The sequence below is a fragment of the Papaver somniferum genome, chromosome 2, assembly GCF_003573695.1.
Source record: "Papaver somniferum cultivar HN1 chromosome 2, ASM357369v1, whole genome shotgun sequence".
NCBI classification, from domain to species: domain Eukaryota; kingdom Viridiplantae; phylum Streptophyta; class Magnoliopsida; order Ranunculales; family Papaveraceae; genus Papaver; species Papaver somniferum.
This window is the reverse complement of record NC_039359.1, coordinates 172,464,838-172,482,432: the sequence shown is the minus strand read 5'-3', so window position 1 is coordinate 172,482,432 and position 17,595 is coordinate 172,464,838.

Here is a 17,595-nt window from a genome sequence, read left to right as displayed (position 1 = left end):
TGTCACTGACTACTCCAGTCAACACCTACATATCCACAGCGTACAATAGACAGTGTTTTATTTGTTTTTCAAAATCAACAAGACAAGACACGAGTGAAGAAGGAGAACAAAAAGACATTTCAAAATCAAAAAGCGAGAGAGAAGAAAAATCTAGACACATATAGAAACAAACTTCTTCATCCAAAATTCTCTGTATCCATTTGTTTGAATTTAGAGAGACAACAATCAAAATTCATTTCTTTCTCCACTTTATCTTCTATTAATTTACTAACAGAAAATCTCACTCCCCCTTTCTAAAGATTCATTGCTATTTCTTATATGAAATGAACCGAAATCAAAACCAAAATTTATTTTAATGTGGATTTAAGTGAAATCTGATAAAAAATTTACTACGTGCACTTTTAAATTGAAGACGGGGGCGGAGGCAGAGGTGGTGGTGGTGGTGATAGCCAAAGGAAAACAAGCATATCTGATGATGAAATTTGTAGAAACGGTGGACTAGGAGGTGGTGCTGGAGCTGATAATAGATTTGATAGAAACCCCGGTGGTGGTAGTTTTTTTTTTTGAAACTGAAAAAATTGAATTGAAATTTAAAAAGTGTTTACATTGTGTGCATCCTCATGAAGTTGATCAATAATTTCATCTGGAGGAGCTATAAACCAAACACCACTAATAGGAGCTATAAACCAAACACCACTAATAAATTGAGTTCTAGCTAATTTAGAAAGAGAATCTGCAATTTTATTTTTTTCTTTGGGCACATAGCAACATTGCCAAGAGGAATGAGATTTTAATAAGTTCTTAATATCTAAAATCAAATTATGTAATCTCCAGTCGATGTTTAAAGAAACTCCCAAGACTGCGTCCACTACAAGCTTTGCATCCAGCTCAAAAATCACTTTCTCCTGATTCTTTTCCAAATCCCATTGCATTGCCTCCCATAAAGCTTTACTCTCAGCTTGTTCTGGACTAGTGGCATTAGTTAAATAGATGTATTTTGATCCATGATGCGCACCTGCAAAATCACGACAGATTAATCCAATGCCTCCAGTGTTATTACTAGCAATAAAGGAACCATCATAATTGATTTTAAAGATCTGCTTCTCTCTCGTTGGAACTTTTATTTGGCAGCTAAAACTTTCATATCTAAATAATATACTCGGACAAACAACAGAGGGTGAATTTGGTATTAGTAAAAAAAAATTGATTTCTATTTAAAAGATGGAGGGTATAAATATAGTCGATAAGGGTATTCTTAAAGGCCCATTAGAAAGGAAGGCATTTATTCAATTTCCACAAGCAATGAGGTTTATTTCTCTATATACTCTTGTACCAGAATCCACAAGAGTTCTCCAACCTCAACATGAAGTTCCAATAATTCGAATCAGAAAGACAAGAACTACACAAGGGCAACAAGAACAGAACCAAGGTGAAGCAAAAGATAAGGAATCTACTGCAGCTGGAAGCACCCATGAAAACCCACAAACAACCAAACCTGCTTGGAAACTCTCTTTGGATGATGAAGGGATTGAGATACAAGCTAGAGGAAAAGGCAAGCGAGTGGCTGGAAAGCACCATCACTTGCTACAAGAATGAGTTACTTAGCATGGAACTGTCAAGGTGCTTGCAATCCCTTGACAGTTCAAAAACTATGTGAGATCACTCGAACTCACAGACTTAGTCCTATGTTATTATCAGAAACTCTTTCTTCAGATTTTCACATGTTTTCTTTAGAAAACAGATCAGGTTTTGATGAATGCTTTGTGATTTCTTGTAATGGACATAAAGGTGGTGTGAGCCTGATGTGGTCAGCACACCTTAAAGTCCAAATCCTAGTATCAAAACAAAGTGTAATTCATGCCTATATCTCGCCTCCTTCTCCACAAAAGCCATGGATGTTCCCCGGAGTCTATGAACCACCTCAACCATCTGCACAATGGGACCTTTGGAAAGATTTCAACCTTGTAATCCCACAACACAATCTACCATGTGAAAAATCGGGGGTCTAACAACACCACCCAATATTTCTCTTAGCAATTTGTATCGACAAACTCGAATATACTTTTAAGAGAATCAACAAGACTCAATCAATTAAAAGTATATCAACGAGTTTATATCTCTCCCTCTTGTTTTGATTTACTCAATCTAATAGAAATCAGCGAGTCTTTAATCAAACACAAGGAATAACTTGGATGGTACCAAAGAACAATATCCAAGGATCAATCAATATCAATCAACAACCAAAGGTAGGATTTCCAATTGATTGATTCAAACGCACAACCTTTATTATTTCAATTATATAAACAAATATAATGTGAAAATAGAAATAACACAGACACCAGAAATTTTGTTAACGAGGAAATCGCAAATGCAGAAAAACCCCGGGACCAAGTCCAGATTGAACACACATTGTATTAAGGCAATACAGACACTAGCCTACTCCAAGCTAACTTCGGACTGGACTGTAATTGAACGCCAATCAGTCTCTCACTGATCCAAGGTACAGTTGTAATCCCTACGCCTCGGATCCCATCAGGATACTGCGTACTTGATTCTCTTAGCTGATCTCACCCACAACTAAGGGTTGCTACGAACCAAAATCGCAGACTTTGACAATAAACAAATCTGTCTCACACAGACAAGTCTGTCAAAGGATCAATCTGTCTCCCACGGAAAAACCCTAAAGTTTTTGTTCCCTCTTTTGATAATAATCAAGGTAAACAGGAATCAATTGATAATCCGGTCTTATATTCCCGAAGAACAGCCTAGATAAATCAATCACCTCACAAAAATCTTAATCGTATGGTAGCGAAACAAGATGTTGCGGAATCACCAACAATGACACAAAGATGTTTGTGATTACTTTTTATATCTTGCCTATTGGAGATATCAATCTCAAGCCAATCAATCTTATTGTACTCGTACGATAGAAGATGCAAACTCAGATCACACAACTACGATAAAAGTAGTATCGATCTGGCTTCACAATCCCAATGAAGTCTTTAAGTCGTTAACATGGTTTTAGAAGAAGAAAACCAAAGTTTAAAGGAGAACCGACTCTAGCACGCAAACTAGTATCACACATAAGGTGTGGGGATTAGTTTTGCAGGGTTGCTAGATGTCCCCTTATATAGTCTTTCAAATCAGGGTTTCCCCTTGGTCACAAAGAAAACAATATCCACCGTTAGATGAAAACCTGATTTAGATTCAAGCTAATATTCCTTCACCGTTAGATCTAAAACTTAGATTCTTATACACACTTGAAATGCACGCTTCTAGGTTTGTTAACCGTACCCAAACGAGTACATTGTTGGTTCAACAATAGTTAACCAAAAGGTTAGCCATATGAGCATTTCATACCAACCATATTCTTCTTCACCATAACTAGTTCAAATGAATCAAATGAACTAGTTAGAGAGTTGTTCAATTGCAAGGAAATCTTATGTACTACATAAGACATAATTGAAGCAAAGATGATTTGATTCACTCGAATCGGTTCATGAAATTTATAGCCACGGTTTGCAAATTGCATTCCTTAGTATTTATAAGTTTAAGTTCAAAAATCATCTTCAGATATATAACCTTCTTAAGTTCGCACACTAGGTTCGCGGACTTAAGCAACCTGACAGAGTTTACAAACTCCAGCAGAAAATCTCGCAAAAGACTTTCCGTCGGTTCGCGACCTGGTACTCACACAACTAGTTTGTCAACTCCAGCAGAATTTCTCGGGAGGAGAAGTTCGCCAGTTCGCGGACTTGGCAACAAAACATATTCCGGTTTCTCTTGATCAACAAAGTTCGCAAACTTTGGTTCAAGGGATAAGACTTATGCACATATGTGTTTCCACAACAATACTTATGTCCATCATTGGTTACGTAATCTAAACTATCATTTCAATAATTAAAACATTCTTAGAGGACGTTATATAGTTGTTACACCATTTCTCGTCAAAGCGATTTTCAAAGCGATTGAAACATATTATGACTTTCGTCACTAGGTAAAGATAAACATGGTCGAAGCGAAACGCTTACCAACACATATCTCGAGATACAGATAGGAGAAGTATACTCGGATCGAAATACCAAATGTGTATAATCTAAGTCTATATATATAGCATACAACTTTTTGTCTCAAGAAGTAGGAGGTAGAATAGATAGAATTTTGAGTGACGCATAAGTTCAAGTCTTGACATACCTTTTTGTCGAGAAGTTCCACCAGTTCCTTGAGTAGTTCTTCTTCTTGTATGATGAATCGCCATGAAGTCCTTGAGCACCACTACACTTTCTATCCTAGTCTGAGACTTAGCTATAATAGACTAGAAATCAAGACTTATAGTTTTGATCACTAACATTGACAAACATGCTTGATATAGCAACGCATGCGATTTCGACCGAGCAATGCTCTAACAATCTCCCCCTTCGTCAATTTTAGTGACAAAACTATCAATACATATGGAATACAAAAAAGATAAAGAAACTTTAGTAGCTCCTATTCCACATGTCTAATCTTCAACATTCCTCAAAATCTTTGTCACTTCCAAGTACTCCAATGATCCCAAAGGTTGTAAGTTTAGCATCACTGCTGTTGAAGATCCACAACTATAACAATGAGATAGCATCGATCTCGATCATTGTTATACAGTGTCATAGTATTATTACACAGTGTCAAAGTCTAATTGTATCACAACTTCAACAATAATACTATGGTGATATGCATCGCTCCCCCTTAGTCAACACTCCATCTCACATGGAAACCACTCCCCCTTACACTATGATCCGAAAACCATATGTATTTGTAGTGTGAACTACATATTAATTCTCCCCCTTTTAGTCAATAAAATTGGCAAAGGTACAAGAACGGGATCATAATGAAATTTCTGAAAGAGACATTTCATGATTAAAAGAAAAAATACATACCAACTAATTTAGATGCAATCATAAAGCCGAAGCTAAATGCATTCATCAAGGAGTTTAAAGATACAAGATAACCCCTCTAAAATTCCAGAACCTCACACCCCTCAAGATATGACCATTAAGCACAAGTTCAAAATAACTCTCCCCCATTTGATGTCATTCCCAAGGGAACAACAAGAGCGACCTTAATTTAGAAAGAAACGAAGGATTTTTTATTGGACACCAAAACCATAAGAATGATTTTTATATCCAAAACCTCAATCAAATTAATCATAAACAAATCCATGATTAATTTAATCGGAATACGCAATTAAATTAAACACAAAAACTGATCAACTTAATTGATTATGCTCGACATAAAAGACTTACGGAGCATACAACTAACATAACCATTAGAAAATGAATAGAATAGTCGTTCATATACTCAACATAAGAGGAATTTTACAGAGTATGAAAATACTCAACTATATTAATTACAAGAGAACCCATAACTAATCTAATTGGAATACACAACCAAACTAATTATAAAAGTAATCAATTTAATTGTCATTTGTTTTGCTCGACATAAAAAGACTTATGGAGCAATAACTAAATAACCAAACAAGATGATTAATTTAGTTCAAAAATAGTCAACATAAAGTACCTTACGGAACAACCAACAAAGCTAATCAAAAATTAATCAACTTGGTTGTATCGTGCTCAACATAAGACACATTACAGAGCCTCACAGTATTACATAAACTATGGATTAGTGAATATCAATACTATGGAATACACAAGGATTCATTCTATCTTCCATCACTATTTACATAACGATATTTAATAGACATAATCCTTGAACACAAAAGATTTTAACCTATCTTCCATCAAAGAATTGACAATATAGGCTTAACTTTTGTATATGTCAAAAGTCTATTCATCCTTAAATCAATACATGAATACCGATCATGAACGACTTTACTTTTGAAAAAATATGAGACAACATAGTTCACGGACGTAAACACCAACATCCCATAACAAATTGCAATATAAAAAATCATAAAGATTAAATACTGCAAAACATATCCTCCAAATATTTTTAGAATTTAAACCAATAAACCTAAAAATAACAAGAAGATGAAAATAATAGCTATGTGCAGTCACAATCATTGCTATTCCAAGCACTAGTTATTCTTCCAGCCAAACCAAAAAGAATACATACTAGGCAAAAATAAGAACACGAATTACTCATCTTCTTCCTCATCAGAGATACTCCAAGATGCTTAAATTGCGTTCAAATCTTCCTTGAGATCGGGAAACTTTGTTGCAACCAAGGAAAATTGTTCTTGAACACACTTTACTCTTAAATCAACCTTAAACTCACCTTTATGAATTTTTTGAAGAAAGCTTATGGTAGTAGGGTCACTAAAATCAAGAGAAGCAATTCTTTGTCGCTTGAAAGCATTTTCCCTTATGCGCCTAAAGGTACACGGACGAACCAGTTTGGGGTCCCCAAGAGAGTTGCCAATTGAATCACACCCACGATCACGGAAAATTTGACTAATCAAGCAAGGGTAACCCAACATTTTGACGGGTGAAGTCATCGAAATCATTTGAAAGATAATGAAACCACAAATATCGAGACTTGAAATACCCGAATCAAGGAAATAGACCAATTCCGCAAACTCGTGACTCCACCAAGAATTTTCAATTGTGGAGGGACAAAGATTGGGATACCAAGTTTTCCAAAAGCTATCAAAGCAATACTAAGATCATTAGTAGGGAACTTTCCTTGACTCCAAACGACCTTCTTGCCACAAAGCCCAACCGAGATATCATCACAAGATGGACGTTCATCACATGGTCTAGGGAGCCGTACGTTCCCCAACGGGATTTTGGTAATCCTTGAAATTAATTCTCTATCAACAAGGAAACTTTCTCTACAGATCATGGATTTGAATTCCATCTTGTTGTAATCAACATCATGAATATTGGCATAGAAAATCCTTGTAAGAGAATCAAATCCTTGACCAATACCATCAAAGATATTTCCAAGCTTGAATTTTGTAAAGCATACCAAATCCTCTTCATGCCCACTAGAGAAATTCAACCTCTTTTCTAGAATGAAACCTTTTAAAGCAATCTTATCAAACATTCTAGCACGAGAATCATTCACAATCCTAATTCTAAGAGAGTTTTACACACAAGGAGGATTCAAGATAGAGGATTTTGAGTTTCTAGAACTCCTTTTTGTGCCCTTAGAATTCATCATAGGTCTAAGAAATTGAAAGGAGCAAGAGGATTTTACTTACTTGGAGTGAGATTTGAATACCCTTTCTTTCAATTTCTCCAAGGAGTCTTTAATGGAGGAAATACAAAAAACCCTAGGTTCACTACGCGGACGGGTAAAGAAGAAGACTAGGGTGCGGGAACTTCTTCTTTGTAAGACCACACATGGGCTTGGACCCGTTTATGAACCGCGACCCACATAAGAAAGATGGGATTTTCTTAGCAATTTGCACATTAAAGGTTATGCATTCCGCGACAACACACATGTGAACGACAACGGATGCAATAGAAAGCTAAAATTGATATTCAAACAACGAATAACAAAACTGTATACAACTCAAACCATTTATTGCCACATTCCAAGATATATACAAATTGGGAAATGCCGGCCTTGTTACCAAGAGGCATAATGCGCAGAGGAATTCTCATGCAACATTTCTGGTTGATATGTGTGTACAGTCCCTGTAGTATAATCAAAGTAATGATGATAGTCAGGGCAGTTAGAGCTTTCTATCCTTCATTTTTTCTGGCTAGAAGAAGGATACCTCCGATTTCTGGGTTGCACAGTATTAACATCCCTTTTCGGAATGATTCTTAGACTTAACAGATTTAAGTTTTTCTAAGAATTTAAAAACGATTTCGAACGCTTTGAACAGATCTTTATCAATTGATCCATTACGATAGTATTCCTCAAAGAGATCAAGAGTTAATCTAGTGAGGTTCCATATCCTTGAGCGTATTGAGCGTTTTATCAATCTTTCCTTCTTTTTATTTTTTCCTTCTGATTTATTCTTAACATCTAAATATCCCCTTTTAGATGAAGTAAGATTATCATGACAAACCAGAGGTTTTAGCCATAATCATCTTTGAACAATCTCTAAGGATTTCTGGCGTGCGTTACAGATGCCAAGAGAAAGTTTTCCAAAGAAATTTCCCATAGGACAATTTATAAGGAACAAACAAACACAAACTTATTAGGTTTACTGTGTTTGCCTACTCTGATACCAATTGAAAAAGCGGGGGTCTAAAAGCACCACCCAATATTTCGCTTAGCAATCTGTACAGGCAAACTCGAATATACTTTTAAGAGAATCAAGAAGACTCAATCAATTAAAAGTATATCAACGAGTTTATATCTCTCTCTTGTTTTGATTTACTCAGGCTAATAGAAATCAGTGATTTTTTAATCAAACACAAGGAATAACTTGGATGGTACCAAAGACCAATATCCAAGGATCAATCAATATCAATCAACAACCAAAGGTCGTATTTCCAATTGATTGATTCAAACGCACAACCTGTATTATTTCAATTATATAAACAAATATAATGCGGAAATAGAAATAACACAGACACTAGAAATTTTGTTAACGAGGAAACCGCAAATGCAGAAAAACCTCGGGACCTAGTCCAGATTGAACACACATTGTATTAAGCCTCTACAGACACTAGCCTACTCCAAGCTAACTTCGGACTGGACTGTAGTTGAACCCCAATCAGTCTCCCACTGATCCAAGGTACAATTGTACTCCCTACGCCTCTGATCCCAGCAGGATACTGCGCACTTGATTCCCTTAGCTGATCTCACCCACAACTAAGAGTTGCTACGACCCAAAATCGGAGGCTTTGACAATAAATTTTTTTGTCTCATACAGACATGTGTATCAAAGGATCAATCTGTCTCCCACAGAAAAACCCTAAAGTTTTTGTTCCGTCTTTTGATAATAATCAAGGTGAACAGGAACCAATTGATAATCCGGTCTTATATTCCCGAAGAACAGCCTAGATAAATCAATCACCTCACAACAATCTTAATCGTATGGTAGCGAAACAAGATGTTGCGGAATCACAAACAATGAGACGAAGATGTTTGTGATTACTTTTTGTATGTTGCATGTCGGAGATATCAATCTCAAGCCAATCAATATGATTGTACTCGTACGATAGAAGATGCAAGATCAGATCACACAACTACGATAAAAGTAGTATCGGTCTGGCTTCACAATCCCAATGAAGTATTTAAGTCGTTAACCTGGTTTTAGAAGAAGAAAACCAAAGGTTAAAGGAGAACAAACTCTAGCACGCAAACTAGTATCACACGTAAGGTGTGGGGATTAGTTTTGCAGAGTTGCTAGATGTCCCCTTATATAGTCTTTAAAATCAGGGTTTCGCCTTGGTCACAAAGCAAACAATATCCATCGTTAGATGAAAACCTTATTTAGATTCAAGCTAATATTTCTAAACCGTTAGATCGAAAACTTAGCTTGTTATACACACTTTAAATGCACGCTTCTAGGTTTGTTAACCGTACCTAAACTTGTACATTGTTGGTTCAACAATAATTAACCAAAAGGTTAGCCATATGAGCATTTCATACCGACCATATTCTTCTTCACCATAACTAGTTCAAATGAACTAGTTAGAGAGTTGTTCAATTGCAAGGAAATCTTATGTACTACACACGACACAATTGAAGCAAAGATGATTTGATTCACTCGAATCGGTTCATGAACTATATAGTCACGGTTTGCAAATTGCATTCCTTAGTCTTTATAAGTTTAAGTTCAGAAATCATTTTCAGATATATAACCTTCTTAAGCTCACACACAAGGTTCGCGAACTTAAGCAACCTGACAGAGTTTACAAACTCAAGCAGAAAATCTCGCAAAAGATTTTCTGCCGGTTCGAGGACTAGGCTCGCGTACTGGTACTCACGCAACTAGTTTGTCAACTCCAGCAGAATTTCTCGGGATGAGAAGTTCGGCAGTTCGCGGACTGAGTTCGCGGACTTGGCAACAATCCATTCTTATGGTTTCTCTTGATTAACAAAGTTCGCAAACTTTGGTTCAAAGGATAGGACTTATGCACATATGTGTGTCCACAATAATACTTATGTCCATTATTGGTTATGTAATCTAAACTCTCATTTCAATCATTGAAACATTCTTAGAGGACATTATATAATTGTTGCACCATTTCTCGTCAAAGAAATTTTCAAAGTGATTGAAACATATCATGACTTTCGTCACTAAGTAAAGATAAACAAATTCGAAGCGAAACGCTTACTAACACATATTTCGAGATATAGATAAGAGAGGTATACTCGGCTCGAAATACTAAATGTATATAATCTAAGTCTATATATATAGCATACAACTTTTTGTCTCAAGAAGTAGGAGATAGAATAGATACACTTTTGAGTGACAGATAAGTTCAAGTCTTCACATACCTTTTTGTCGATAAGTTCCTCCGACTCCTTGAGTAGTTCTTCTTCTTGTATGATGAATCCCCATGAAGTCCTTGAGATCAACTACACTTTCTATCCTAGTCCGAGACTTAGCTATAATAGACTAGAAATCAAGACTTATAGTTTTGATCACTAACATTGACAAACATGCTTGATATAGAAACGCATGCGAGTTCGACCGAGCAATGCTCTAACACCTTGAATTTTTATGGGAGACTTCAATGAAGTCTTTTTTCAAGAATAGAAAAAGGTGGGAGACCTGTAAGGACCCTCAAGCTCGTAAACGCTATTGGACCAGTCAAGAGACGAATAAGCCGCTAATGACTCGATTAATTAGAGATGAACGTTAATTAATAGAAATTAATCTAACAACGATCTAGATACGAAACTTGTATCACTGGATATATATCGAAAAGTTATGCGAAATGGCATACTCGAACATGTCAGTCGGATATCGGACGACGAAGATATCATCGGATTAGTATGAAGGGTACTCCAAACCGCATTGCTGCCCTTTATTCGTTTCTCGGGTGCCTTAGTATTTCTGGTCAGCCTTATATACCCGTATCGAGAGGATAAACTCTCATTTCTCTTTTCTTTCTTCTTCATTCTTCTTCCTCATCCTTTCTTCTTTTTCTCTTATGTTCTTCTTCATCTCGAGTTTCTGTGAGAGTTTAAGTAAGAATTGATTGATGAAAATCATCTGAGGATGCTAATAGATGATGTGGAAGATAGCATGATCTTTGTTTTTGAAGCAGAACAATTAGGGTTGAATCTGAGAAGATCAAGTTAGGGTTTGATAAGGAATTGAGAGGTTAATTGACTCATTAATGGAAGAAGATTGATGGGGTTGTTGTTGATTTATTGATTGGAGGCTATTCTGATGAAGAATCACAAAACCAAGTAAATTAGGGCTTTTTTAGTAAGCTCCGTTTTGTGTGAATTGATATATTGTTGATCAATTAGTATTGGGTTTATTCTTAATTGAAGTATAGATAAGTTTATGAAGTTAAATTTTAGTTTATTAATTAATCAAATCTGAAATTATGGTTCATGCAATTTAGTTTTTCTAAGTTGGAGGTTACAGATAAAGGGGATATATTGATTCAACTGAATTGGTAGTGCTGGTTGTGTTAATTTGAAGGTGTTGTATCTATATATGGTGGTTGCTAGTGTATTAAGATTGCAGGACATGGCAGAGTAGTTGATATTGTTGTCTCTTGGGAAGAACCGGAATGGTGCAGATGAAGTTAAAGATTGTTGTGCTGGTGGGTTGCAGTGGAAGTTGAGGTGGAGATGAGTTTGGAAATGGGCCGTTGAAGTTTAGGTTATAGAATTAACTGAATACATATATCAATGGAGGTAGTAATTTATGGGAAAATGAGATCCAAGGAACTTCAGTTACAATATGGTGGAGATAGATGATTTTAGGGAGTTCATAGAGTTAAGCTTAGTTGGATATGAAGAAGATTAATGCTTGTGATGTTGTTGTTGTAGCTGACATGAAGATATGAAGATTATGTTGAAGTTGTTGACTGAATTTGAGTTGGCTGGAAAAAATAAGGGAGTGAGCTAGTACTGGGTTAAGTCGATGGAGATGAAACGTATGCAGGTGAACCAGGTCTGAGGGTGTTGGTAAATTTAGGTTGTTGTTGATGATTTAGGATTAGGTCTCTGTGACCTGGGATTGAATTGAAAGATGTTGATGATGTTGTATGTGTTACAGGTGGAACTGATGTTACTATGAAGTTTGAATTTGATTGTTGTGATTGAGAAGTGTGAAGAGATGGAGTTATAGTTATTGTATGAAGTAGTTATGGCAGTAGTGGAGCTTTAGGTTGAGTGTTGAATGAAAGTTGGGTGTCTGAATCAAAAAAGAGATGATTTAGCTTGTATTTTTGTAAACAGAGTTAGTAATGCATCTTTTGGTCTTGGTGTGTGTTTGTGTTGCATCTTATTTGTGCATTAGAAGTTTGGCTTAGGCATTTGGCCCATTAGTCATCCCAGTCAGTCTAGTTGACTTATCTGACTTAGTTAATCTGACTGAGTTGGATCAGTGTTGACTCACCGAGTTCCTTATCTTGACCTGAGTCGACTTAGTTGACCTGACCTTGACCATTGACTTGGACTGTTCACATGACTTTGGACGTTGACTGTTAGTTGACTTCGTTGACCAAACATTGACTGTTAGTTGACCACTTGGACCAGGCCTTAGTTTAATGGGCCGGATTAGTGTACTTGGGCTCAGGCCTAATTTTCCTACTTTGATGTCTTGGACCCTTATGGTCTGAATTAGCCTTTGGTTCCTTTTACAAATTTGTAGACATTCATTAGACTTATCAGATGGACTATAAAACAATTGAATTAGTAAACCTTTAGATATGCTAAACATTGATAAGGAAAAGTTATAGAACCATAAATGGGCTTAGAACCATTAGATAGTTCACTTAGCTTATAACTAGAGAATTGTATGAGATTATGTTTGAGCCTGTATGAGTATTTTGGTTACATTCTCATATTTTCTTGTCTGATTAACAATTGACCTTTATTAACAACGGTCGATTTAAAGAATGAATCGGTGGATTATGGATCTCAAGGTATGCGAGGCTTGTCATCAAAAGAGGTGGGAATTGATAACGAACTCTCTTGTATTCATTATTGTTCTATAAATCTTTTTATATTGTGAAATGCATGCATATCTTTGTTACTATATGGTATGTGTATGCATGTATTATTTGTTTTTAATACAAAATAGTTTTCTTTATATTTTGGGACGGGATTGGATCTTTAGTAACAACTAATATCTGTATTTTGGGAGTATTTACTTATTTTCAAAAAGTGATTCTTTCCATTGACTGGAAAGTGGTTACATTCTTTACTTATTGTTAGCATGAAAGGAAGAGGGGTTCCTTTTTATTGGTGCATAGAATGAGTTCCTTCACCGCACTTTATAACTAGTTTTTAAGCACTTGTGTAGGGTCATAAAAGCATCCAATATTAAATAGGCCCGGATGGCATCCTTAAGTGGGTACTGAGGTGTCCAATATTACCATAGGAGGCGTAAAAGCAGCCTATGGAATACTTTTCATTAGAGGGAACTATTATGTATGCATGTATGTTTACTGTTCTTTTAAATTACTTTGAAAAAACTATTACACTATGTTTCGGTGTTTGGGGAGAATGATGTTGAGAATCTTATGTCTGATTGTTGAACCTAAACGATGGAAATGGATCTCCATGAATAGGTTCTTCCGTCGGCTATAACGTTAACACCATTAGATCTCTTTAGATACCTGTTATGTAGAGTGCGCGTATATTGAGGTACTGGTAAGGTATCAATCTTATGTGACTACGGGGCCGCAAACCTCAGGGTGCTTTAATAATCATTAATGAATCCGCAAGAGGCACGCCTTACTACCCCAAAGGAAGACGTCGCTCAACTACTATTTCTGTTGTGAATGTGTGCCAGATTGGTTGGTAGAACTTTATATTTTCCGTACAACTTATTATCTTAATATGTTTTATCTGTTTTCCGTGTTTTATAGGTTTTCAACAAAACCTGCATTGTTGTTAAATCATTCTAGTGATTACTTGAAAGTTAGTTGTTGTTTCTACTAGGCACCCTTCGGGATGATGTGCTCACTCAATTCCCACTTTCAGTTTCAAAGACAGATCAAGATGTGCACGTGGTGATGGAAGCTTCGGGGAGTTGGTTTCGTTAGTTAGTTAGCTTCCGGTATGTTTATTTTGATGTTTATATTATATTTGTAAATCAACTCACTATTTAATATGAATCGTTTGAGGGGAGTTCTTGTATTTATATCAGAGAGGGTTTAGATTCGGGTTAATCTTTGTTTAGAACTTCATTCTTAGTGTTTTAAATAGATATTTTAGATCGATAGTGCCTCGTTTTATAGTTAATCTCTTGGATTAGGTAGATGCTAGCTTAGGGGGTGCTAAAAGACCAATACTACACAATCAAGCAAAACACTTCAAATACATGCTCAACTTCAACGGTCTCATTGACCTTGGGTATACTGGCCAACCCTACACATGGTCCAACAAACAAAATGGCAGCAACTTCATTATGGAAAGATTGAATAGAGGGCTTGAAAATCAACAATGGCTTCAACTTCACCCACATGCACTAGTTCAATACTTGCCACACATATATTCGGATCATGCTCCTATCACAATCAAAGAAAAAGCCATCCCCATACCAAACCAAAAACAATTACGAGTGGAACACCTCTGGTTTTTGCATCCCCACCTTCAAGAAGTTGCCTCAACTTCATTGAACCAGTCGTACAACCCCGCACCTCCGATCAACCTCATAATATAAAATGACTAACATGACTGATACACTGCAAAATTGGAGTAAGCACACCTTTGCACACCTACCGGGCCTGATACGTGACGTTGAAAGAAAGATACAACACGCCCAACACAACTGTGCCACGACGGTAGTCCCGAACCTCCAGTACTGGCTAAGCAAGGAACTAGAGTCCATAAAAAGTTACCTCATGCTCTCCCACTATCAAGAATTTTTTTGGAATCAAAGATCCCGGGTAACCTGGCTCAAAGAAGGAGAACTGAACACGATATTTTTTCATACCCAAGCAATAATATACCGACGTATCAACCACATAAGGAAGATGCAGACAACAACAGGGGGATGAGTGGAAACACAAAAGGAAATTGCAAATACATTGGTCCAACACTTTACTAAGCAATACCGGGACCAAGATACTACCGATGACATGCAATTATTCGATTGTATCCAGTCGCGGGTAATGGATACACATCGAAAAAGACTAATGGAGAGGGTAACTTCAAAGGAAATCAAACAAGCTTTGCACTATATTGGCTCAGACAAGGCATCGAGACCGGATGGATTCACCAGTAAGTTTTTCAAATTTCTCTGGGAAACTACTAACAATCAGATTATAGAGATGGTCAATTTTTTCTTTCAACATAACCATTTACAAACACCAATGAACCACACAAACATCACACTCATACCTAAAATCCCCAACTCAACACAACCATCACAATATAGACCCATCGGACTTTGTAACGTGGTTTACAAAATCATTGCAAAAAATTTAGTTGAAAGAATAAGACATATCCTACAATTCATCATAAGTTCATACCAAAGTGCTTTTTTCCGAAACAAAGATATACATGACACCATTGCAGTAGCTACAGAAATCCATCGTATCCGCACCTCAGCGATGACCAAACACCCAAAAATTTCCATGAAATTAGATATCCAAAAAGCTTACGATTCCCCGGACTGGGGTTTCATCAAAATGACACTATCTTCACTAGGTTTTCCTCCATGCTTCATTAACCTGATCATGACGTATGTAACGACAGTAACGTACTCCATACATGTTAATGGTATCGCATATGGCCATTTAAATCCAAGTAGAGGGCTCTGGAAAGGAGACCCCTTGTCACCATACATATTCATCATTTGTGCAGAGATCCTATCTTATAATCTAGGAAACCAACAGCCCCAAGGGAATATCAAAGGAATTAAAATAGCTACTAACGTCTCCCCCTCATCCATATCATGTATGCAAATGATTTGTTACTCACTTGTGTAGCAGAACCCGCGACATGCAACAACCTCCAAAAGCTACTTACATCTTATTCTACATCGGCGGGCCAAAAAATAAACAATCATTAATTATCCGTCACCGAAAGTTGCATCTTAATGACATCAATAGGCTCAAAAGATTCTTTGAAATACCAACATCCCAGAACCCACCCATGTATCTGGAAGTCCACTTCAAGAGAGGAAAATACAGTGCACATATGTTCACGGAACTACTCAATCAAATGGAAAGTAAAACAAAAGGATAGGTAACAAAATGTGTAAACCAGGTTGGGAGAGAACTGCTTATCAAAACATCACTTCTACCAATGACAAATCATGTTATGAAGACTCAACTACTCCCGGCTCACATACACAAACAGATGGATAGAATAACAAGGAACTTCTTATGGGGCCAAGACAAGAACACAAGGAAAATGCACCTTATTGGATGACATAAGGTGACGGAAACAAAAAGCATGGGAGGTACGGGCATCCGGCGAAGCCGCAAGCACAACCAAGCATTACTCATGAAGAAAGTTTGGAAATTTCATGGAGATGACAAACCCATTTGTGCAACAATGGAAATGAACAAATACCTTCACAATGAACCACTACTGGCACACCTGTTAGAGCACTACTCGGTCGAACTCGCAAGCGTTGCTATCTCAAGCTTGTTTGTCAAGTTTAGTTGTCAAAACTATAAGTCTTGATTTCTAGTCAACTTATAGATATGTCTCGGATTAGGATAGAATTTGCAGTTGAGCTTTAGACTTCACGACGTTCATCAGTTGAAGACGAATAACTACTAAGGGGAGCTTGTGGAACTTCATCAACAAAAGGTATGTGGAGACTTGAACTCATATATCACTCAGAAGTCTATTCTATTTTATATCCTATTGAGGCAAAAGTCGTATAGCTATATAAACTTTACATTATACACATTTGATATTTCGAGTTGAGTTTAACCCGCTTATATCTTTCTCGAAATATGTGTTGGAAAGCTTTTTGCATTAACCACGTTCATCATTATTATTGACGAAAGTAAAAATACGACCATGTGAAATTACCTGGTAACATCTTACATGATTTCTGTGAGACTATGATTTGATGTAGGCTCGGAACGTATCGTATTGATCATTCGATCACTTTAAAATTGCTTATAAGCTAATAGTTTGTGTGATACATCTATTGTCGTCTTCTAAGAATGTTTCAATTATTGACATGGGAGTTAAGAGCTAAAACCTATGTCTGGATACATTACGGTTTGTGTACTTAGTGTACAAACTGTTTTGATGGAATTCATGACCGGAAGTTTGCATACTCGTTCGCAAACTTATTCCACTGTTTAAGTCAGGGTACTTAAGTTTGCATACCCGTTCACAAACTGATTTAACTGTTGAAGTACGGGAACCAAGTTTACGTACCCGTTCGCAAACGTTTCAACTAAATTAGGTCTGGAGCTAAAGTTTGCGTAACCGTTTGCAAATTGTCGGCTTGTGACAAATGTCTGTAACTTAAATTCGCGTACCCATTTGCAAACTTAAGTGGTTCAAGTTCTTAAA